This window comes from Oncorhynchus nerka, linkage group LG25, assembly GCF_034236695.1.
Source record: "Oncorhynchus nerka isolate Pitt River linkage group LG25, Oner_Uvic_2.0, whole genome shotgun sequence".
NCBI lineage: Eukaryota > Metazoa > Chordata > Actinopteri > Salmoniformes > Salmonidae > Oncorhynchus > Oncorhynchus nerka.
Genome location: NC_088420.1, coordinates 9,841,078 through 9,864,738, shown reverse-complemented (window position 1 = coordinate 9,864,738; position 23,661 = coordinate 9,841,078). Strand labels below are relative to the sequence as shown.

The 23,661-nt window shown below is 45.4% G+C and overlaps 1 protein-coding gene across 1 annotated transcript in view; it reads right to left on the bottom strand.

The window, feature by feature from the left end:
* The window catches only part of nmur1a (neuromedin U receptor 1a), a 63,022-nt gene that overhangs the window by 27,984 nt on the left and 11,377 nt on the right, over window positions 1–23,661 (bottom strand). The window lies entirely within an intron of this gene.

Here is a 23,661-nt window from a genome sequence, read left to right as displayed (position 1 = left end):
GGTCACTGAACTGGGCCTCAGGTGGCTTCTCTCTAAAATATCACATGCCGTAGACTCCATTTTTCCCTTAGTTTGTAGGGAAGTTTTGACATGATCAACTTTATGTTGGAGGGAAGATTGCTCTTCCATGTTCTGTAGGTCTTGCATAGCGTTACAGCATCCTCTAAGATAGAGTGCATAGCCACCAGTCCCTTTCCATCATCCGGTTTGATGTTTATCCAGTTCCAAGCTTTTTCCATGTAAGCAGTGGTGACTTTGATTTCATTGCCAAAGTGTTCCTTTAACAACCTCTTAGCCTCTGTATAGCCTCTTCTGGCTTCCATATGCAGACAACTACAGACCAGATCCTTGGGCTGACCAGAGGTGTACTGTTCCAGGTAATAGAGCCTATCCTGGTGACTGCTTGTTTTATCTTCTATTCCATGCTCAAATGCACGCATAAATGGCCTAAAGTTTAGAGGATCACCGTCAAAATAGGTATCTCCCTAACAGGGAGTGTGGCCTGTTTGTGCTGGTATAAGGAGGTCAGCATTTCATTCTGCCTTTGCATGACAGTAGAGGTTATCATGGCTGGTATTATGGCTGATACCCGCAGTGTTGATTCTGTGTTGATTGCTAGACCTTGATGTTGGCTGCTGAAGGGTGTGGTTTATGACTTTTTTTTGAATAGGTTTTGATGGCTTTGTGGTCGGTTGTTGTAAAACTCTTTGTAGTGGGTCTTTGAACTGCACCTAATGCAGCAAACTCAACAGGTGATGGTTCAGGTTCTTTATAGACCTCGGGTTCCTGGTTCTCATAATAAGAGTTCATTCCATCTTCTTGGCTTAGAAAATGGGCTGCCACAGAATGGGATTGAGAAGTTGACTCAACACTCTCCAGAACCTTCAGTTTGGCATTATATGCTGCTATGTCCGTTTCCAGTGCCATTTTTTCCATCCTAACATTCAGTTGAGCTTTCTGTTGTTCCAGTTGAGCTTTCTCCAGTTCCAATGCATGCTTGTCCTGTAATGATGCTTGGCGAGCTAGTAGAGCTGCCCGTTCTGCCTCAGCTTTTAGGCGTGCAGAGGACACTGAGGAAGCAGTTTTAGAAGACTTTGTTTTACTTGATGTTTTGACACATTGAAATGCTGTCGTGTGGTTCAATGAGCGTCTGTGGCTCGATTTCAGCTTTTTTCCATATTTCCACCTCTTTCAGGAAATGTTCATAAGTTCTCATTCTTGGTTGATAATAGTTAATGCTCTCCTGTTCGTGTTCCTCCTCTGTGACCAGCTCTAGCACAGAATCATGAGCATTCTTAAAGTCATTGAGAACAGCATGAAATGCTTCAAGACTCTCATCCACAGTTTTCAATGTTTCCTCCATCAACAAGAAGGGCTTTTATTTCATTCATTTTGCGTGTGTACACACTCCAAGTTTGCCTCTCCGGGCTGCATAGAGTGAATTTAGATGCTCCTCTGCCCTCTCCAGTGGAGTCTTATTTGGGATTTCATCCTCCATCATTCACTTTTAGTTCACTCAATTTACAATGACACAGTTGTTGGTTTTGATTGTTAAACGTAATGCCCCTTTAGACCTCCTTTAATGCTTTAAAACACAGTCCTCCATTTCAGCATATTTGATCCATTTTGAATTGAACATGTGCAAGTTCGGCATTTTAGATGAGTTTTAAACATTTCATCCCATTATAAGTTGTCCCTTTAATGAAGTTTAAACACGCAGTATCTTTAGATCCTTAGATTGCATTCGTTGCGTTGATGCATTGCATTTCCACGTTAGGCCAAATATTAGACATAAGATTAGGCTACATTGTGCGTAGGATCTCAGTGTTTCCCAAACTTAAACTTCTTAATTGTTTTCACAACGCTGTGTTTTGAATTCCATTCCCAAGTTTATCAAACATTCAACTTAAAAGCACATTTGCGCTTCCATAATATGCATGATCAAACGATCGCATTGAACAGGGCAGCTCATTCATTCGCAGTGGTTACTCACGGCTGCCGAATTCTAGGAGTTCAAATCCTTCCAAGCGAGCTGTCCTTACGATCCGAATGCAATTACAAATAGAACAATATCCAGCGTGTGTCCGAACCGGAGATTTCCTTCCGATAGTAATCCTTCACGGAGTATTTTGACTTGATTGTAGTGGCTTCCTTTAGTCTTTACCATAGCCACTGCCCAAGCCTGAAGCGGGTTGATTGGTACGCATACAGTCCACAGTCAAGGTTTCCAAACGGCCAAACATTCAATGACATCCAGGGATATGGTGCAACAAAAATGTTTATTCTTCTTATATCTAACAAATAAATGATTCTTCAATCAACTTGAAGCATAGAATACTTTATATGGAAAATACATATTATGACCTGTCTGTATGATCAAAAAACTATACCGCTCCCGCATCTAGCAAGGACTCTTCCCCTCCCGAAGGCCCAACTTCCTGCCTTTATCCTAACACAAAAACTAAGTTACACTAACAACAAATGAATATATCTCAATCAGGTAAATATAAATCATAAAGGTACCTAATATTTCATCATTTACATTATTATTTAATATATTTACACAAATATACATGGAGCTCCATATGTTCGGTCTTTTATACAAATATGTCCAAATCGGCTCTAACTGAGGGGTTATGTCAGTAGTCTAGTGTGAAGGGTTATGGCAGTAGTTTAGTGTGAGGGGTTATGTCAGTAGTCTAGTGTGAGGCTTTGTAAGTCGCTCTGGATAAGAGCGTCTGCTAAATGACTTAAATGTAATGTAAATGAGGGGTTATGTCAGTAGTCTAGTGTGAGGGGTTATGTCAGTAGTCTAGTGTGAAGGGTTATGTCAGGGGAAACAGTGTAGCAGTAGTCTAGTGTGAAGGGTTATGTCAGTAGTCTAGTGTGAGGGGTTATGTCAGGGGAAACGGTGTTGCAGTAGTCTAGTGTGAAGGGTTATGGCAGGGGAAACGGTGTTGCAGTAGTCTAGTGTGAAGGGTTATGTCAGTAGTCTAGTGTGAGGGGTTATGTCAGGGGAAACAGTGTAGCAGTAGTCTAGTGTGAAGGGTTATGGCAGTAGTATAGTGTGAGGGGTTATGTCAGTAGTCTAGTGTGAAGGGTTATGTCAGTAGTCTAGTGTGAGGGGTTATGTCAGTAGTCTAGTGTGAGGGGTTATGTCAGTAGTCTAGTGTGAAGGGTTATGTCAGTAGTCTAGTGTGAGGGGTTATGTCAGTAGTCTAGTGTGAGGGGTTATGTCAGTAGTCTAGTGTGAGGGGTTATGTCAGTAGTCTAGTGTGAGGGGTTGTGTCAGTAGTCTAGTGTGAGGGGTTATGTCAGTAGTCTAGTGTGAGGGGTTCTGTCAGTAGTCTAGTGTGAGGGGTTATGTCAGTAGTCTAGTGTGAGGGGTTATGTCAGTAGTCTAGTGTGAGGGGTTATGTCAGTAGTCTAGTGTGAGGGGTTATGTCAGTAGTCTAGTGTGAGGGGTTATGTCAGTAGTCTAGTGTGAGGGGTTATGTCAGTAGTCTAGTGTGAGGGGTTATGTCAGTAGTCTAGTGTGAGGGGTTATGTCAGTAGTCTAGTGTGAGGGTTATGTCAGTAGTCAGTGTGAGGGTTATGTCAGTAGTCTAGTGTGAGGGGTTATGTCAGTAGTCTAGTGTGAGGGGTTGTGACAGTAGTCTAGTGTGAGGGGTTATGTCAGTAGTCTAGTGTGAGGGGTTATGTCAGTAGTCTAGTGTGAGGGGTTATGTCAGTAGTCTAGTGTGAAGGGTTATGTCAGGGGAAACAGTGTTACAGTAGTCTAGTGTGAGGGGTTATGTCAGTAGTCTAGTGTGAGGGGTTATGTCAGGGGAAACAGTGTTACAGTAGTCTAGTGTGAGGGGTTATGTCAGTAGTCTAGTGTGAGGGGTTATGTCAGTAGTCTAGTGTGAGGGGTTGTGACAGTAGTCTAGTGTGAGGGGTTGTGACAGTAGTCTAGTGTGAGGGGTTATGTCAGTAGTCTAGTGTGAGGGGTTATGTCAGTAGTCTAGTGTGAGGGGTTATGTCAGTAGTCTAGTGTGAGGGGTTATGTCAGTAGTCTAGTGTGAGGGGTTGTGACAGTAGTCTAGTGTGAGGGGTTGTGACAGTAGTCTAGTGTGAGGGGTTATGTCAGTAGTCTAGTGTGAGGGGTTATGTCAGTAGTCTAGTGTGAGGGGTTATGTCAGTAGTCTAGTGTGAGGGGTTATGTCAGTAGTCTAGTGTGAGGGTTATGTCAGTAGTCTAGTGTGAGGGGTTGTGACAGTAGTCTAGTGTGAGGGGTTCTGTCAGTAGTCTAGTGTGAGGGGTTATGTCAGTAGTCTAGTGTGAGGGTTATGTCAGTAGTCTAGTGTGAGGGGTTATGTCAGTAGTCTAGTGTGAGGGGTTATGTCAGTAGTCTAGTGTGAGGGGTTATGTCAGTAGTCTAGTGTGAGGGGTTATGTCAGTAGTCTAGTGTGAGGGGTTATGTCAGGGGAAACAGTGTTACAGTAGTCTAGTGTGAGGGGTTATGTCAGTAGTCTAGTGTGAGGGGTTATGTCAGTAGTCTAGTGTGAAGGGTTATGTCAGTAGTCTAGTGTGAGGGGTTATGTCAGTAGTCTAGTGTGAGGGGTTATGTCAGTAGTCTAGTGTGAGGGGTTATGTCAGTAGTCTAGTGTGAGGGGTTATGTCAGTAGTCTAGTGTGAGGGGTTATGTCAGTAGTCTAGTGTGAGGGGTTATGTCAGTAGTCTAGTGTGAGGGGTTATGTCAGGGGAAACAGTGTTACAGTAGTCTAGTGTGAGGGGTTATGTCAGTAGTCTAGTGTGAGGGGTTATGTCAGTAGTCTAGTGTGAGGGGTTATGTCAGTAGTCTAGTGTGAGGGGTTATGTCAGTAGTCTAGTGTGAGGGGTTATGTCAGTAGTCTAGTGTGAGGGGTTATGTCAGTAGTCTAGTGTGAGGGGTTATGTCAGTAGTCTAGTGTGAGGGGTTATGTCAGTAGTCTAGTGTGAGGGGTTATGTCAGTAGTCTAGTGTGAGGGGTTATGTCAGTAGTCTAGTGTGAGGGTTATGTCAGTAGTCTAGTGTGAGGGTTATGTCAGTAGTCTAGTGTGAGGGGTTATGTCAGTAGTCTAGTGTGAGGGGTTATGTCAGTAGTCTAGTGTGAGGGGTTATGTCAGTAGTCTAGTGTGAGGGGTTATGTCAGTAGTCTAGTGTGAGGGGTTATGTCAGTAGTCTAGTGTGAGGGGTTATGTCAGTAGTCTAGTGTGAAGGGTTATGTCAGTAGTCTAGTGTGAGGGGTTATGTCAGTAGTCTAGTGTGAGGGGTTATGTCAGTAGTCTAGTGTGAGGGGTTATGTCAGTAGTCTAGTGTGAGGGGTTATGTCAGTAGTCTAGTGTGAGGGGTTATGTCAGTAGTCTAGTGTGAGGGGTTATGTCAGTAGTCTAGTGTGAGGGGTTATGTCAGTAGTCTAGTGTGAGGGGTTATGTCAGTAGTCTAGTGTGAGGGGTTATGTCAGTAGTCTAGTGTGAGGGGTTGTGACAGTAGTCTAGTGTGAGGGGTTCTGTCAGTAGTCTAGTGTGAGGGGTTATGTCAGTAGTCTAGTGTGAAGGGTTATGTCAGTAGTCTAGTGTGAGGGGTTATGTCAGTAGTCTAGTGTGAGGGGTTGTGACAGTAGTCTAGTGTGAGGGGTTATGTCAGTAGTCTAGTGTGAGGGGTTATGTCAGTAGTCTAGTGTGAGGGGTTATGTCAGTAGTCTAGTGTGAAGGGTTATGTCAGTAGTCTAGTGTGAGGGGTTATGTCAGTAGTCTAGTGTGAGGGGTTATGTCAGTAGTCTAGTGTGAGGGGTTATGTCAGTAGTCTAGTGTGAGGGGTTATGTCAGTAGTCTAGTGTGAGGGGTTATGTCAGAAAGTTCAGTAGTCTAGTGTGAGGGGTTATGTCAGTAGTCTAGTGTGAGGGGTTATGTCAGTAGTCTAGTGTGAGGGGTTATGTCAGTAGTCTAGTGTGAGGGGTTATGTCAGTAGTCTAGTGTGAGGGGTTATGTCAGTAGTCTAGTGTGAGGGGTTATGTCAGTAGTCTAGTGTGAGGGGTTATGTCAGTAGTCTAGTGTGAGGGGTTATGTCAGTAGTCTAGTGTGAGGGGTTATGTCAGTAGTCTAGTGTGAGGGGTTATGTGTCAGTAGTAGTCTAGTGTGAGGGGTTATGTCAGTAGTCTAGTGTGAGGGGTTATGTCAGTAGTCTAGTGTGAGGGGTTATGTCAGTAGTCTAGTGTGAGGGGTTATGTCAGTAGTCTAGTGTGAGGGCTTATGTCAGTAGTCTAGTGTGAGGGGTTATGTCAGTAGTCTAGTGTGAGGGGTTATGTCAGTAGTCTAGTGTGAGGGGTTATGTCAGTAGTCTAGTGTGAGGGGTTATGTCAGTAGTCTAGTGTGAGGGGTTATGTCAGTAGTCTAGTGTGAGGGGTTATGTCAGTAGTCTAGTGTGAGGGGTTATGTCAGTAGTCTAGTGTGAGGGGTTATGTCAGTAGTCTAGTGTGAGGGGTTATGTCAGTAGTCTAGTGTGAGGGGTTATGTCAGTAGTCTAGTGTGAGGGGTTATGTCAGTAGTCTAGTGTGAGGGGTTATGTCAGTAGTCTAGTGTGAGGGGTTATGTCAGTAGTCTAGTGTGAGGGGTTATGTCAGTAGTCTAGTGTGAGGGGTTATGTCAGTAGTCTAGTGTGAGGGGTTATGTCAGTAGTCTAGTGTGAGGGGTTGTGACAGTAGTCTAGTGTGAGGGGTTGTGACAGTAGTCTAGTGTGAGGGGTTCTGTCAGTAGTCTAGTGTGAGGGGTTATGTCAGTAGTCTAGTGTGAAGGGTTATGTCAGTAGTCTAGTGTGAGGGGTTATGTCAGTAGTCTAGTGTGAGGGGTTGTGTCAGTAGTCTAGTGTGAGGGGTTATGTCAGTAGTCTAGTGTGAGGGGTTATGTCAGTAGTCTAGTGTGAGGGTTATGTCAGTAGTCTAGTGTGAGGGGTTATGTCAGTAGTCTAGTGTGAGGGGTTATGTCAGTAGTCTAGTGTGAGGGGTTATGTCAGTAGTCTAGTGTGAGGGGTTATGTCAGTAGTCTAGTGTGAGGGGTTATGTCAGTAGTCTAGTGTGAGGGGTTATGTCAGTAGTCTAGTGTGAGGGGTTATGTCAGTAGTCTAGTGTGAGGGGTTATGTCAGTAGTCTAGTGTGAGGGGTTATGTCAGTAGTCTAGTGTGAGGGGTTATGTCAGTAGTCTAGTGTGAGGGGTTATGTCAGTAGTCTAGTGTGAGGGGTTATGTCAGTAGTCTAGTGTGAGGGGTTATGTCAGTAGTCTAGTGTGAGGGGTTATGTCAGTAGTCTAGTGTGAGGGGTTATGTCAGGGGAAACAGTGTTACAGTAGTCTAGTGTGAGGGTTATGTCAGTAGTCTAGTGTGAGGGGTTATGTCAGTAGTCTAGTGTGAGGGGTTATGTCAGTAGTCTAGTGTGAGGGGTTATGTCAGTAGTCTAGTGTGAGGGGTTATGTCAGTAGTCTAGTGTGAGGGGTTATGTCAGTAGTCTAGTGTGAGGGGTTATGTCAGTAGTCTAGTGTGAGGGGTTATGTCAGTAGTCTAGTGTGAGGGGTTATGTCAGTAGTCTAGTGTGAGGGGTTATGTCAGTAGTCTAGTGTGAGGGGTTATGTCAGTAGTCTAGTGTGAAGGGTTATGTCAGTAGTCTAGTGTGAGGGGTTATGTCAGTAGTCTAGTGTGAGGGGTTATGTCAGTAGTCTAGTGTGAGGGGTTATGTCAGTAGTCTAGTGTGAGGGGTTATGTCAGTAGTCTAGTGTGAGGGGTTATGTCAGTAGTCTAGTGTGAGGGGTTATGTCAGTAGTCTAGTGTGAGGGGTTATGTCAGTAGTCTAGTGTGAAGGGTTATGTCAGTAGTCTAGTGTGAGGGGTTATGTCAGTAGTCTAGTGTGAGGGGTTATGTCAGTAGTCTAGTGTGAGGGGTTATGTCAGTAGTCTAGTGTGAGGGGTTGTGTCAGTAGTCTAGTGTGAGGGGTTATGTCAGTAGTCTAGTGTGAGGGGTTATGTCAGTAGTCTAGTGTGAGGGGTTATGTCAGTAGTCTAGTGTGAGGGGTTATGTCAGTAGTCTAGTGTGAGGGGTTATGACAGTAGTCTAGTGTGAGGGGTTATGTCAGTAGTCTAGTGTGAGGGGTTATGTCAGTAGTCTAGTGTGAAGGGTTATGTCAGTAGTCTAGTGTGAGGGGTTATGTCAGTAGTCTAGTGTGAGGGGTTATGTCAGTAGTCTAGTGTGAGGGGTTATGACAGTAGTCTAGTGTGAGGGGTTATGTCAGTAGTCTAGTGTGAGGGGTTATGTCAGTAGTCTAGTGTGAAGGGTTATGTCAGTAGTCTAGTGTGAGGGGTTATGTCAGTAGTCTAGTGTGAGGGGTTATGTCAGTAGTCTAGTGTGAGGGGTTATGTCAGTAGTCTAGTGTGAGGGGTTATGTCAGTAGTCTAGTGTGAGGGGTTATGTTATGTCAGTAGTCTAGTGTGAGGGGTTATGTCAGTAGTCTAGTGTGAGGGGTTATGTCAGTAGTCTAGTGTGAAGGGTTATGTCAGTAGTCTAGTGTGAGGGGTTATGTCAGTAGTCTAGTGTGAGGGGTTATGTCAGTAGTCTAGTGTGAGGGGTTATGTCAGTAGTCTAGTGTGAGGGGTTATGTCAGTAGTCTAGTGTGAGGGGTTATGTCAGTAGTCTAGTGTGAGGGGTTATGTCAGTAGTCTAGTCTGAGGGGTTATGTCAGGGGTTATGTCAGTAGTCTAGTGTGAGGGGTTATGTCAGTAGTCTAGTGTGAGGGGTTATGTCAGTAGTCTAATGTGAGGGGTTATGTCAGTAGTCTAGTGTGAGGGGTTATGTCAGTAGTCTAGTGTGAGGGGTTATGTCAGTAGTCTAGTGTGAGGGGTTATGTCAGTAGTCTAGTGTGAGGGGTTATGTCAGTAGTCTAGTGTGAGGGGTTATGTCAGTAGTCTAGTGTGAGGGGTTATGTCAGTAGTCTAGTGTGAGGGGTTATGTCAGTAGTCTAGTGTGAGGGGTTATGTCAGTAGTCTAGTGTGAGGGGTTATGTCAGTAGTCTAGTGTGAGGGGTTATGTCAGTAGTCTAGTGTGAGGGGTTATGTCAGTAGTCTAGTGTGAGGGGTTATGTCAGTAGTCTAGTGTGAGGGGTTATGTCAGTAGTCTAGTGTGAGGGGTTATGTCAGTAGTCTAGTGTGAGGGGTTATGTCAGTAGTCTAATGTGAGGGGTTATGTCAGTAGTCTAGTGTGAGGGTTATGTCAGTAGTCTAGTGTGAGGGGTTATGTCAGTAGTCTAGTGTGAGGGGTTATGTCAGTAGTCTAGTGTGAGGGGTTATGTCAGTAGTCTAGTGTGAGGGGTTATGTCAGTAGTCTAGTGTGAAGGGTTATGTCAGTAGTCTAGTGTGAGGGGTTATGTCAGTAGTCTAGTGTGAGGGGTTATGTCAGTAGTCTAGTGTGAGGGGTTATGTCAGTAGTCTAGTGTGAGGGGTTATGTCAGTAGTCTAGTGTGAGGGGTTATGTCAGTAGTCTAGTGTGAGGGGTTATGTCAGTAGTCTAGTGTGAGGGGTTATGTCAGTAGTCTAGTGTGAGGGGTTATGTCAGTAGTCTAGTGTGAGGGGTTATGTCAGTAGTCTAGTGTGAGGGGTTATGTCAGTAGTCTAGTGTGAGGGGTTGTGACAGTAGTCTAGTGTGAGGGGTTATGTCAGTAGTCTAGTGTGAGGGGTTATGTCAGTAGTCTAGTGTGAGGGGTTATGTCAGTAGTCTAGTGTGAGGGGTTATGTCAGTAGTCTAGTGTGAGGGGTTATGTCAGGGGAAACAGAATAGCAGTAGTCTATTGTGAAGGGTTATGTCACTAGTCTAGTGTGAGGGGTTATGTCAGTAGTCTAGTGTGAGGGGTTATGTCAGTAGTCTAGTGTGAGGGGTTATGTCAGTAGTCTAGTGTGAGGGTTATGTCAGTAGTCTAGTGTGAGGGGTTATGTCAGTAGTCTAGTGTGAGGGGTTATGTCAGTAGTCTAGTGTGAGGGGTTATGTCAGTAGTCTAGTGTGAGGGGTTATGTCAGTAGTCTAGTGTGAGGGGTTATGTCAGTAGTCTAGTGTGAGGGGTTATGTCAGTAGTCTAGTGTGAGGGGTTATGTCAGTAGTCTAGTGTGAGGGGTTATGTCAGTAGTCTAGTGTGAGGGGTTATGTCAGTAGTCTAGTGTGAGGGGTTATGTCAGGGGAAACAGTGTTACAGTAGTCTAGTGTGAGGGGTTATGTCAGTAGTGTGCAGTAGTCTAGTGTGAAGGGTTATGTCAGTAGTCTAGTGTGAGGGGTTATGTCAGTAGTCTAGTGTGAGGGGTTATGTCAGTAGTCTAGTGTGAGGGTTATGTCAGTAGTCTAGTGTGAGGGGTTATGTCAGGGGAAACAGTGTAGCAGTAGTCTAGTGTGAAGGGTTATGTCAGTAGTCTAGTGTGAGGGGTTATGTCAGTAGTCTAGTGTGAGGGGTTATGTCAGGGGAAATGGTGTTGCAGTAGTCTAGTGTGAAGGGTTATGTCAGTAGTCTAGTGTGAGGGTTATGTCAGTAGTCTAGTGTGAGGGGTTATGTCAGTAGTCTAGTGTGAGGGGTTATGTCAGTAGTCAGTGTGAGGGGTTATGCCAGTAGTCTAGTGTGAGGGGTTATGTCAGTAGTCTAGTGTGAGGGGTTATGTCAGTAGTCTAGTGTGAGGGGTTATGTCAGTAGTCTAGTGTGAGGGGTTATGTCAGTAGTCTAGTGTGAGGGGTTATGTCAGTAGTCTAGTGTGAGGGGTTATGTCAGTAGTCTAGTGTGAGGGGTTATGTCAGTAAACAGTGTGTTTACAGTAGTCTAGTGTGAGGGGTTATGTCAGTAGTCTAGTGTGAGGGGTTATGTCAGTAGTTCAGTAGTCTAGTGTGAGGGGTTATGTCAGTAGTCTAGTGTGAGGGGTTATGTCAGTAGTCTAGTGTGAGGGGTTATGTCAGTAGTCTAGTGTGAGGGGTTATGTCAGTAGTCTAGTGTGAGGGGTTATGTCAGTAGTCTAGTGTGAGGGGTTATGTCAGTAGTCTAGTGTGAGGGGTTATGTCAGTAGTCTAGTGTGAGGGGTTATGTCAGTAGTCTAGTGTGAGGGGTTGTGACAGTAGTCTAGTGTGAGGGGTTATGTCAGTAGTCTAGTGTGAGGGGTTATGTCAGTAGTCTAGTGTGAGGGGTTATGTCAGTAGTCTAGTGTGAAGGGTTATGTCAGTAGTCTAGTGTGAGGGGTTATGTCAGTAGTCTAGTGTGAGGGGTTATGTCAGTAGTCTAGTGTGAGGGGTTATGTCAGTAGTCTAGTGTGAGGGGTTATGTCAGTAGTCTAGTGTGAGGGGTTATGTCAGTAGTCTAGTGTGAGGGGTTATGTCAGTAGTCTAGTGTGAGGGGTTATGTCAGTAGTCTAGTGTGAGGGGTTATGTCAGTAGTCTAGTGTGAGGGGTTATGTCAGTAGTCTAGTGTGAGGGGTTATGTCAGTAGTCTAGTGTGAGGGGTTATGTCAGTAGTCTAGTGTGAGGGGTTATGTCAGGGGAAACAGTGTTACAGTAGTCTAGTGTGAGGGGTTATGTCAGTAGTCTAGTGTGAGGGGTTATGTCAGTAGTCTAGTGTGAGGGGTTATGTCAGTAGTCTAGTGTGAGGGGTTATGTCAGTAGTCTAGTGTGAGGGGTTATGTCAGTAGTCTAGTGTGAGGGGTTATGTCAGTAGTCTAGTGTGAGGGGTTATGTCAGTAGTCTAGTGTGAGGGGTTATGTCAGTAGTCTAGTGTGAGGGGTTATGTCAGTAGTCTAGTGTGAGGGGTTATGTCAGTAGTCTAGTGTGAGGGGTTATGTCAGTAGTCTAGTGTGAAGGGTTATGTCAGTAGTCTAGTGTGAGGGGTTATGTCAGTAGTCTAGTGTGAGGGGTTATGTCAGTAGTCTAGTGTGAGGGGTTATGTCAGTAGTCTAGTGTGAGGGGTTATGTCAGTAGTCTAGTGTGAGGGGTTATGTCAGTAGTCTAGTGTGAGGGGTTATGTCAGTAGTCTAGTGTGAGGGGTTATGTCAGTAGTCTAGTGTGAAGGGTTATGTCAGTAGTCTAGTGTGAGGGGTTATGTCAGGGGAAACAGTGTTACAGTAGTCTAGTGTGAGGGGTTATGTCAGTAGTCTAGTGTGAGGGGTTATGTCAGGGGAAACAGTGTTACAGTAGTCTAGTGTGAGGGGTTATGTCAGTAGTCTAGTGTGAGGGGTTATGTCAGTAGTCTAGTGTGAGGGGTTATGTCAGTAGTCTAGTGTGAGGGGTTATGTCAGTAGTCTAGTGTGAGGGGTTATGTCAGTAGTCTAGTGTGAGGGTTATGTCAGTAGTCTAGTGTGAGGGGTTATGTCAGTAGTCTAGTGTGAGGGGTTATGTCAGTAGTCTAGTGTGAGGGGTTATGTCAGTAGTCTAGTGTGAGGGGTTATGTCAGTAGTCTAGTGTGAGGGGTTATGTCAGTAGTCTAGTGTGAGGGTTATGTCAGTAGTCTAGTGTGAGGGGTTATGTCAGGGGAAACAGTGTTAGCAGTAGTCTAGTGTGAGGGGTTATGTCAGTAGTCTAGTGTGAGGGGTTATGTCAGTAGTCTAGTGTGAGGGGTTATGTCAGTAGTCTAGTGTGAGGGGTTATGTCAGTAGTCTAGTGTGAGGGGTTATGTCAGGGGAAACGGTGTTGCAGTAGTCTAGTGTGAAGGGTTATGGCAGGGGAAACGGTGTTGCAGTAGTCTAGTGTGAAGGGTTATGTCAGTAGTCTAGTGTGAGGGGTTATGTCAGGGGAAACAGTGTAGCAGTAGTCTAGTGTGAAGGGTTATGTCAGTAGTCTAGTGTGAGGGGTTATGTCAGTAGTCTAGTGTGAGGGGTTATGTCAGTAGTCTAGTGTGAGGGGTTATGTCAGTAGTCTAGTGTGAGGGGTTATGTCAGTAGTCTAGTGTGAGGGGTTATGTCAGTAGTCTAGTGTGAGGGGTTATGTCAGTAGTCTAGTGTGAGGGGTTATGTCAGTAGTCTAGTGTGAAGGGTTATGTCAGTAGTCTAGTGTGAGGGGTTATGTCAGTAGTCTAGTGTGAAGGGTTATGGCAGTAGTCTAGTGTGAGGGGTTATGTCAGTAGTCTAGTGTGAGGGGTTATGTCAGTAGTCTAGTGTGAGGGGTTATGTCAGTAGTCTAGTGTGAGGGGTTATGTCAGTAGTCTAGTGTGAGGGGTTATGTCAGTAGTCTAGTGTGAGGGTTATGTCAGTAGTCTAGTGTGAGGGGTTATGTCAGTAGTCTAGTGTGAGGGGTTATGTCAGTAGTCTAGTGTGAGGGGTTATGTCAGTAGTCTAGTGTGAGGGGTTATGTCAGTAGTCTAGTGTGAGGGGTTATGTCAGTAGTCTAGTGTGAGGGGTTATGTCAGTAGTCTAGTGTGAGGGGTTATGTCAGTAGTCTAGTGTGAGGGGTTATGTCAGTAGTCTAGTGTGAGGGGTCAGTGGGTAGTCTAGTGTCAGTAGTCTAGTGTGAGGGGTTATGTCAGTAGTCTAGTGTGAGGGGTTATGTCAGTAGTCTAGTGTGAGGGGTTATGTCAGTAGTCTAGTGTGAGGGTTATGTCAGTAGTCTAGTGTGAGGGGTTATGTCAGTAGTCTAGTGTGAGGGGTTAGTGTTACAGTAGTCTAGTGTGAGGGGTTATGTCAGTAGTCTAGTGTGAGGGGTTATGTCAGTAGTCTAGTGTGAGGGGTTATGTCAGTAGTCTAGTGTGAGGGTTATGTCAGTAGTCTAGTGTGAGGGGTTATGTCAGTAGTCTAGTGTGAGGGGTTATGTCAGTAGTCTAGTGTGAGGGGTTATGTCAGTAGTCTAGTGTGAGGGGTTATGTCAGTAGTCTAGTGTGAGGGGTTATGTCAGTAGTCTAGTGTGAGGGGTTATGTCAGTAGTCTAGTGTGAGGGGTTATGTCAGTAGTCTAGTGTGAGGGTTATGTCAGTAGTCTAGTGTGAGGGGTTATGTCAGTAGTCTAGTGTGAGGGGTTATGTCAGTAGTCTAGTGTGAGGGGTTATGTCAGTAGTCTAGTGTGAAGGGTTATGTCAGTAGTCTAGTGTGAGGGGTTATGTCAGTAGTCTAGTGTGAGGGGTTATGTCAGTAGTCTAGTGTGAGGGGTTATGTCAGTAGTCTAGTGTGAGGGGTTATGTCAGTAGTCTAGTGTGAGGGGTTATGTCAGTAGTCTAGTGTGAGGGGTTATGTCAGTAGTCTAGTGTGAGGGGTTATGTCAGTAGTCTAGTGTGAAGGGTTATGTCAGTAGTCTAGTGTGAGGGGTTATGTCAGTAGTCTAGTGTGAGGGGTTATGTCAGTAGTCTAGTGTGAGGGGTTATGTCAGTAGTCTAGTGTGAGGGGTTATGTCAGTAGTCTAGTGTGAGGGGTTATGTCAGTAGTCTAGTGTGAGGGGTTATGTCAGTAGTCTAGTGTGAGGGGTTATGTCAGTAGTCTAGTGTGAGGGGTTATGTCAGTAGTCTAGTGTGAGGGGTTATGTCAGTAGTCTAGTGTGAGGGGTTATGTCAGTAGTCTAGTGTGAGGGGTTATGTCAGTAGTCTAGTGTGAGGGGTTATGTCAGTAGTCTAGTGTGAGGGGTTATGTCAGTAGTCTAGTGTGAGGGGTTATGTCAGTAGTCTAGTGTGAGGGGTTATGTCAGTAGTCTAGTGTGAGGGGTTATGTCAGTAGTCTAGTGTGAGGGTTATGTCAGTAGTCTAGTGTGAGGGGTTATGTCAGTAGTCTAGTGTGAGAGGGTTATGTCAGTAGTCTAGTGTGAGGGGTTATGTCAGTAGTCTAGTGTGAGGGGTTATGTCAGTAGTCTAGTGTGAGGGGTTATGTCAGTAGTCTAGTGTGAGGGGTTATGTCAGTAGTCTAGTGTGAGGGGTTATGTCAGTAGTCTAGTGTGAGGGGTTATGTCAGTAGTCTAGTGTGAGGGGTTATGTCAGTAGTCTAGTGTGAGGGGTTATGTCAGTAGTCTAGTGTGAGGGGTTATGTCAGTAGTCTAGTGTGAGGGGTTATGTCAGTAGTCTAGTGTGAGGGGTTATGTCAGTAGTCTAGTGTGAGGGGTTATGTCAGTAGTCTAGTGTGAGGGGTTATGTCAGTAGTCTAGTGTGAGGGGTTATGTCAGTAGTCTAGTGTGAGGGGTTATGTCAGTAGTCTAGTGTGAGGGGTTATGTCAGTAGTCTAGTGTGAGGGGTTATGTCAGTAGTCTAGTGTGAGGGGTTATGTCAGTAGTCTAGTGTGAAGGGTTATGTCAGTAGTCTAGTGTGAGGGGTTATGTCAGGGGAAACAGTGTTACAGTAGTCTAGTGTGAGGGGTTATGTCAGTAGTCTAGTGTGAGGGGTTATGTCAGTAGTCTAGTGTGAGGGGTTATGTCAGTAGTCTAGTGTGAGGGGTTATGTCAGTAGTCTAGTGTGAGGGGTTATGTCAGTAGTCTAGTGTGAGGGGTTATGTCAGTAGTCTAGTGTGAGGGGTTATGTCAGTAGTCTAGTGTGAGGGGTTATGTCAGTAGTCTAGTGTGAGGGGTTATGTCAGTAGTCTAGTGTGAGGGGTTATGTCAGTAGTCTAGTGTGAGGGGTTATGTCAGTAGTCTAGTGTGAGGGGTTATGTCAGTAGTCTAGTGTGAGGGGTTATGTCAGTAGTCTAGTGTGAGGGGTTATGTCAGTAGTCTAGTGTGAGGGGTTATGTCAGTAGTCTAGTGTGAGGGGTTATGTCAGTAGTCTAGTGTGAGGGGTTATGTCAGTAGTCTAGTGTGAGGGGTTATGTCAGTAGTCTAGTGTGAGGGGTTATGTCAGTAGTCTAGTGTGAGGGGTTATGTCAGTAGTCTAGTGTGAGGGGGTCAGGGGAAACAGTGTTACAGTAGTCTAGTGTGAGGGGTTATGTCAGTAGTCTAGTGTGAGGGGTTATGTCAGTAGTCTAGTGTGAGGGGTTATGTCAGTAGTCTAGTGTGAGGGGTTATGTCAGTAGTCTAGTGTGAGGGGTTATGTCAGTAGTCTAGTGTGAGGGGTTATGTCAGGGGAAACAGTGTTACAGTAGTCTAGTGTGAGGGGTTATGTCAGTAGTCTAGTGTGAGGGGTTATGTCAGGGGAAACAGTGTTACAGTAGTCTAGTGTGAGGGGTTATGTCAGTAGTCTAGTGTGAGGGGTTATGTCAGTAGTCTAGTGTGAGGGGTTATGTCAGTAGTCTAGTGTGAGGGGTTATGTCAGTAGTCTAGTGTGAGGGGTTATGTCAGTAGTCTAGTGTGAGGGGTTATGTCAGTAGTCTAGTGTGAGGGGTTATGTCAGTAGTCTAGTGTGAGGGGTTATGTCAGTAGTCTAGTGTGAGGGGTTATGTCAGTAGTCTAGTGTGAGGGGTTATGTCAGTAGTCTAGTGTGAGGGGTTATGTCAGGGGAAACAGTGTAGCAGTAGTCTAGTGTGAAGGGTTATGTCAGTAGTCTAGTGTGAGGGGTTATGTCAGTAGTCTAGTGTGAGGGGTTATGTCAGTAGTCTAGTGTGAGGGGTTATGAGGGGTTATGTCAGTAGTCTAGTGTGAGGGTTATGTCAGTAGTCTAGTGTGAGGGGTTATGTCAGTAGTCTAGTGTGAGGGGTTATGTCAGTAGTCTAGTGTGAAGGGTTATGGCAGTAGTCTAGTGTGAGGGGTTATGTCAGTAGTCTAGTGTGAAGGGTTATGTCAGTAGTCTAGTGTGAGGGGTTATGTCAGTAGAAACAGTGTTATGTCAGTAGTCTAGTGTGTCAGTAGGAGAGGGTTATGTCAGTAGTCTAGTGTGAGGGGTTATGTCAGTAGTCTAGTGTGAGGGTTATGTCAGTAGTCTAGTGTGAGGGGTTATGTCAGTAGTCTAGTGTGAGGGGTTATGTCAGTAGTCTAGTGTGAGGGGTTATGTCAGTAGTCTAGTGTGAGGGTTATGTCAGTAGTCTAGTGTGAGGGGTTATGTCAGTAGTCTAGTGTGAGGGTTATGTCAGTAGTCTAGTGTGAGGGGTTATGTCAGTAGTCTAGTGTGAGGGTTTGTCAGTAGTCTAGTGTAAGAGGTTATGTCAGTAGTGTAGTGTGAGGGGTTATGTCAGTAGTCTAGTGTGAGGGGTTATGTCAGTAGTCTAGTGTGAGGGGTTATGTCAGTAGTCTAGTGTGAGGGGTTATGTCAGTAGTCTAGTGTGAGGGGTTATGTCAGTAGTCTAGTGTGAGGGGTTATGTCAGTAGTCTAGTGTGAGGGGTTATGTCAGTAGTCTAGTGTGAGGGGTTATGTCAGTAGTCTAGTGTGAGGGTTATGTCAGTAGTCTAGTGTGAGGGGTTATGTCAGTAGTCTAGTGTGAGGGGTTATGTCAGTAGTCTAGTGTGAGGGGTTATGTCAGTAGTCTAGTGTGAGGGGTTATGTCAGTAGTCTAGTGTGAGGGGTTATGTCAGTAGTCTAGTGTGAGGGGTTATGTCAGTAGTCTAGTGTGAGGGGTTATGTCAGTAGTCTAGTGTGAGGGGTTATGTCAGTAGTCTAGTGTGAGGGGTTATGTCAGTAGTCTAGTGTGAGGGGTTATGTCAGTAGTCTAGTGTGAGGGGTTATGTCAGTAGTCTAGTGTGAGGGGTTATGTCAGTAGTCTAGTGTGAGGGGTTATGTCAGTAGTCTAGTGTGAGGGGTTATGTCAGTAGTCTAGTGTGAGGGGTTATGTCAGTAGTCTAGTGTGAGGGTTATGTAGTGTCAGTAGTCTAGTGTGAGGGGTTATGTCAGTAGTCTAGTGTGAGGGGTTATGTCAGTAGTCTAGTGTGAGGGGTTATGTGTCAGTAGTCTAGTGTGAGGGTTACAGTGTCAGTAGTCTAGTGTGAGGGGTTATGTCAGTAGTCTAGTGTGAGGGGTTATGTCAGTAGTCTAAACAGGGGTTATGTCAGTAGTCTAGTGTGAGGGGTTATGTCAGTAGTCTAGTGTGAGGGGTTATGTCAGTAGTCTAGTGTGAGGGGTTATGTCAGTAGTCTAGTGTGAGGGGTTATGTCAGTAGTCTAGTGTGAGGGGTTATGTCAGTAGTCTAGTGTGAGGGGTTATGTCAGTAGTCTAGTGTGAGGGGTTATGTCAGTAGTCTAGTGTGAGGGGTTATGTCAGTAGTCTAGTGTGAGGGGTTATGTCAGTAGTCTAGTGTGAGGGGTTATGTCAGTAGTCTAGTGTGAGGGGTTATGTCAGTAGTCTAGTGTGAGGGGTTATGTCAGTAGTCTAGTGTGAGGGGTTATGTCAGTAGTCTAGTGTGAGGGGTTATGTCAGTAGTCTAGTGTGAGGGGTTATGTCAGTAGTCTAGTGTGAGGGGTTATGTCAGTAGTCTAGTGTGAGGGGTTATGTCAGTAGTCTAGTGTGAGGGGTTATGTCAGTAGTCTAGTGTGAGGGGTTATGTCAGTAGTCTAGTGTGAGGGGTTATGTCAGTAGTCTAGTGTGAGGGGTTATGTCAGTAGTCTAGTGTGAGGGGTTATGTCAGTAGTCTAGTGTGAGGGGTTATGTCAGTAGTCTAGTGTGAGGGGTTATGTCAGTAGTCTAGTGTGAGGGGTTATGTCAGTAGTCTAGTGTGAGGGGTTATGTCAGTAGTCTAGTGTGAGGGGTTGTGTCAGTAGTCTAGTGTGAGGGGTTATGTCAGTAGTCTAGTGTGAGGGGTTATGTCAGTAGTCTAGTGTGAGGGGTTATGTCAGTAGTCTAGTGTGAGGGGTTATGTCAGTAGTCTAGTGTGAGGGGTTGTGTCAGTAGTCTAGTGTGAGGGGTTATGTCAGTAGTCTAGTGTGAGGGGTTATGTCAGTAGTCTAGTGTGAGGGGTTATGTCAGTAGTCTAGTGTGAGGGGTTATGTCAGTAGTCTAGTGTGAGGGGTTATGTCAGTAGTCTAGTGTGAGGGGTTATGTCAGTAGTCTAGTGTGAGGGGTTATGTCAGTAGTCTAGTGTGAAGGGTTATGTCAGTAGTCTAGTGTGAGGGGTTATGTCAGGGGAAACGGTATTGCAGTAGTCTAGTGTGAAGGGTTATACAGTGTTATGCAGTAGTCTAGTGTGAGGGGTTATGTCAGTAGTCTAGTGTGAGGGGTTATGTCAGTAGTCTAGTGTGAGGGGTTATGTCAGTAGTCTAGTGTGAGGGTTATGTCAGTAGTCTAGTGTGAGGGGTTATGTCAGTAGTCTAGTGTGAGGGGTTATGTCAGTAGTCTAGTGTGAGGGGTTATGTCAGTAGTCTAGTGTGAGGGGTTATGTCAGTAGTCTAGTGTGTTATGTCAGTAGTCTAGTGTGAGGGGTTATGTCAGTAGTCTAGTGTGAGGGGTTATGTCTAGTCTAGTGTGAGGGGTTATGTCAGTAGTCTAGTGTGAGGGGTTATGTCAGTAGTCTAGTGTGAGGGGTTATGTCAGTAGTCTAGTGTGAGGGGTTATGTCAGTAGTCTAGTGTGAGGGGTTATGTCAGTAGTCTAGTGTGAGGGGTTATGTCAGTAGTCTAGTGTGAGGGGTTATGTCAGTAGTCTAGTGTGAGGGGTTATGTCAGTAGTCTAGTGTGAGGGGTTATGTCAGTAGTCTAGTGTGAGGGTTATGTCAGTAGTCTAGTGTGAGGGGTTATGTCAGTAGTCTAGTGTGAGGGGTTATGTCAGTGGGAAACAGTGTTAGCAGTAGTCTAGTGTGAGGGGTTATGTCAGTAGTCTAGTGTGAGGGGTTATGTCAGTAGTCTAGTGTGAGGGGTTATGTCAGTAGTCTAGTGTGAGGGGTTAGTAGTCAGTGTGAAACAGTGTATGCAGTAGTCTAGTGTGAGGGGTTATGTCAGTAGTCTAGTGTGAGGGGTTATGTCAGTAGTAGTCTAGTGTGAGGGGTTATGTCTAGTGTGAAAGGGTGTCAGTAGTCTAGTGTGAAGGGTTATGTCAGTAGTCTAGTGTGAGGGGTTTGTCAGTAGTCTAGTGTGAGGGGTTATGTCAGTAGTCTAGTGTGAGGGGTTATGTCAGTAGTCTAGTGTGAGGGTTATGTCAGTAGTCTAGTGTGAGGGTTATGTCAGTAGTCTAGTGTGAGGGGTTATGTCAGTAGTCTAGTGTGAGGGGTTATGTCAGTAGTCTAGTGTGAGGGGTTATGTCAGTAGTCTAGTGTGAGGGGTTATGTCAGTAGTCTAGTGTGAGGGGTTATGTCAGTAGTCTAGTGTGAGGGGTTATGTCAGTAGTCTAGTGTGAGGGGTTATGTCAGTAGTCTAGTGTGAGGGGTTATGTCAGTAGTCTAGTGTGAGGGGTTATGTCAGTAGTCTAGTGTGAGGGGTTATGTCAGTAGTCTAGTGTGAGGGGTTATGTCAGTAGTCTAGTGTGAGGGGTTATGTCAGTAGTCTAGTGTGAGGGGTTATGTCAGTAGTCTAGTGTGAGGGGTTATGTCAGTAGTCTAGTGTGAAGGGTTATGTCAGTAGTCTAGTGTGAGGGGTTATGTCAGTAGTCTAGTGTGAGGGGTTATGTCAGTAGTCTAGTGTGAGGGTTATGTCAGTAGTCTAGTGTGAGGGGTTATGTCAGTAGTCTAGTGTGTGGGGTTATGTCAGTAGTCTAGTGAAAGGGTTATGTCAGTAGTCTAGTGTGAGGGGTTATGTCAGTAGTCTAGTGTGAGGGGTTATGTCAGTAGTCTAGTGTGAGGGTTATGTCAGTAGTCTAGTGTGAGGGGTTATGTAGTGTCAGTAGTCTAGTGTGAGGGGTTATGTCAGTAGTCTAGTGTGAGGGGTTATGTCAGTAGTCTAGTGTGAGGGGTTATGTCAGTAGTCTAGTGTGAGGGGTTATGTCAGTAGTCTAGTGTGAGGGGTTATGTCAGTAGTCTAGTGTGAGGGGTTATGTCAGTAGTCTAGTGTGAGGGGTTATGTCAGTAGTCTAGTGTGAGGGGTTATGTCAGTAGTCTAGTGTGAGGGGTTATGTCAGTAGTCTAGTGTGAGGGGTTATGTCAGTAGTCTAGTGTGAGGGTTATGTCAGTAGTCTAGTGTGAGGGGTTATGTCAGTAGTCTAGTGTGAGGGGTTATGTCAGTAGTCTAGTGTGAGGGGTTATGTCAGTAGTCTAGTGTGAGGGGTTATGTCAGTAGTCTAGTGTGAGGGGTTATGTCAGTAGTCTAGTGTGAGGGGTTATGTCAGTAGTCTAGTGTGAGGGGTTATGTCAGTAGTCTAGTGTGAGGGGTTATGTCAGTAGTCTAGTGTGAGGGGTTATGTCAGTAGTCTAGTGTGAGGGGTTATGTCAGTAGTCTAGTGTGAGGGGTTATGTCAGTAGTCTAGTGTTACAGTAGTCTAGTGTGAGGGGTTATGTCAGTAGTCTAGTGTGAGGGGTTATGTCAGTAGTCTAGTGTGAGGGGTTATGTCAGTAGTCTAGTGTGAGGGGTTATGTCAGTAGTCTAGTGTGAGGGGTTATGTCAGGGGAAACAGTGTTACAGTAGTCTAGTGTGAGGGGTTATGTCAGTAGTCTAGTGTGAGGGGTTATGTCAGTAGTCTAGTGTGAGGGGTTATGTCAGTAGTCTAGTGTGAGGGGTTATGTCAGTAGTCTAGTGTGAGGGGTTGTGACAGTAGTCTAGTGTGAGGGGTTATGTCAGTAGTCTAGTGTGAGGGGTTATGTCAGTAGTCTAGTGTGAGGGGTTATGTCAGTAGTCTAGTGTGAGGGGTATGTCAGTGTGGAAACAGTGTAGCAGTAGTCTAGTGTGAAGGGTTATGTCAGTAGTCTAGTGTGAGGGGTTATGTCAGTAGTCTAGTGTGAGGGGTTATGTCAGTAGTCTAGTGTGAGGGGTTATGTCAGTAGTCTAGTGTGAGGGGTTATGTCAGTAGTCTAGTGTGAGGGGTTATGTCAGTAGTCTAGTGTGAGGGGTTATGTCAGTAGTCTAGTGTGAGGGGTTATGTCAGTAGTCTAGTGTGAGGGGTTATGTCAGTAGTCTAGTGTGAGGGGTTATGTCAGTAGTCTAGTGTGAGGGGTTATGTCAGTAGTCTAGTGTGAGGGGTTATGTCAGTAGTCTAGTGTGAGGGGTTATGTCAGTAGTCTAGTGTGAGGGGTTATGTCAGTAGTCTAGTGTGAGGGTTATGTCAGTAGTCTAGTGTGAGGGTTATGTCAGTAGTCTAGTGTGAGGGGTTATGTCAGTAGTCTAGTGTGAAGGGTTATGTCAGTAGTCTAGTGTGAGGGGTTATGTCAGTAGTCTAGTGTGAAGGGTTATGGCAGTAGTCTAGTGTGAGGGGTTATGTCAGTAGTCTAGTGTGAGGGGTTATGTCAGTAGTCTAGTGTGAGGGGTTATGTCAGTAGTCTAGTGTGAGGGGTTATGTCAGTAGTCTAGTGTGAGGGGTTATGTCAGTAGTCTAGTGTGAGGGGTTATGTCAGTAGTCTAGTGTGAGGGGTTATGTCAGTAGTCTAGTGTGAGGGGTTATGTCAGTAGTCTAGTGTGAGGGGTTATGTCAGTAGTCTAGTGTGAGGGGTTATGTCAGTAGTCTAGTGTGAGGGGTTATGTCAGTAGTCTAGTGTGAGGGGTTATGTCAGTAGTCTAGTGTGAGGGGTTATGTCAGTAGTCTAGTGTGAGGGTTATGTCAGTAGTCTAGTGTGAGGGGTTATGTCAGTAGTCTAGTGTGAGGGGTTATGTCAGTAGTCTAGTGTGAGGGGTTATGTCAGTAGTCTAGTGTGAGGGGTTATGTCAGTAGTCTAGTGTGAGGGGTTATGTCAGTAGTCTAGTGTGAGGGGTTATGTCAGTAGTCTAGTGTGAGGGGTTATGTCAGTAGTCTAGTGTGAGGGTTATGTCAGTAGTCAGTGTGTTATACAGTAGTCTAGTGTGAGGGGTTATGTCAGTAGTCTAGTGTGAGGGGTTATGTCAGTAGTCTAGTGTGAGGGGTTATGTCAGTAGTCTAGTGTGAGGGGTTATGTCAGTAGTCTAGTGTGAGGGGTTATGTCAGTAGTCTAGTGTGAGGGGTTATGTCAGTAGTCTAGTGTGAGGGGTTATGTCAGTAGTCTAGTGTGAGGGGTTATGTCAGTAGTCTAGTGTGAGGGGTTGTGACAGTAGTCTAGTGTGAGGGGTTATGTCAGTAGTCTAGTGTGAGGGGTTATGTCAGTAGTCTAGTGTGAGGGGTTATGTCAGTAGTCTAGTGTGAGGGGTTATGTCAGGGGAAACAGTGTAGCAGTAGTCTAGTGTGAAGGGTTATGTCAGTAGTCTAGTGTGAGGGGTTATGTCAGTAGTCTAGTGTGAGGGGTTATGTCAGTAGTCTAGTGTGAGGGGTTATGTCAGTAGTCTAGTGTGAGGGGTTAGTGTCAGTAGTTAGTGTGAGGGTTATGTCAGTAGTCTAGTGGGGTTATGTCAGTAGTCTAGTGTGAGGGGTTATGTCAGTAGTCTAGTGTGAGGGGTTATGTCAGGGAAACAGTGTGGTTAGCAGTAGTCTAGTGTGAGGGGTTATGTCAGTAGTCTAGTGTGAGGGGTTATGTCAGTAGTCTAGTGTGAGGGGTTATGTCAGTAGTCTAGTGTGAGGGGTTATGTCAGTAGTCTAGTGTGAGGGGTTATGTCAGTAGTCTAGTGTGAGGGGTTATGTCAGTAGTCTAGTGTGAGGGGTTATGTCAGTAGTCTAGTGTGAGGGGTTATGTCAGTAGTCTAGTGTGAAGGGTTATGTCAGTAGTCTAGTGTGAGGGGTTATGTCAGTAGTCTAGTGTGAGGGGTTATGTCAGTAGTCTAGTGTGAGGGGTTATGTCAGTAGTCTA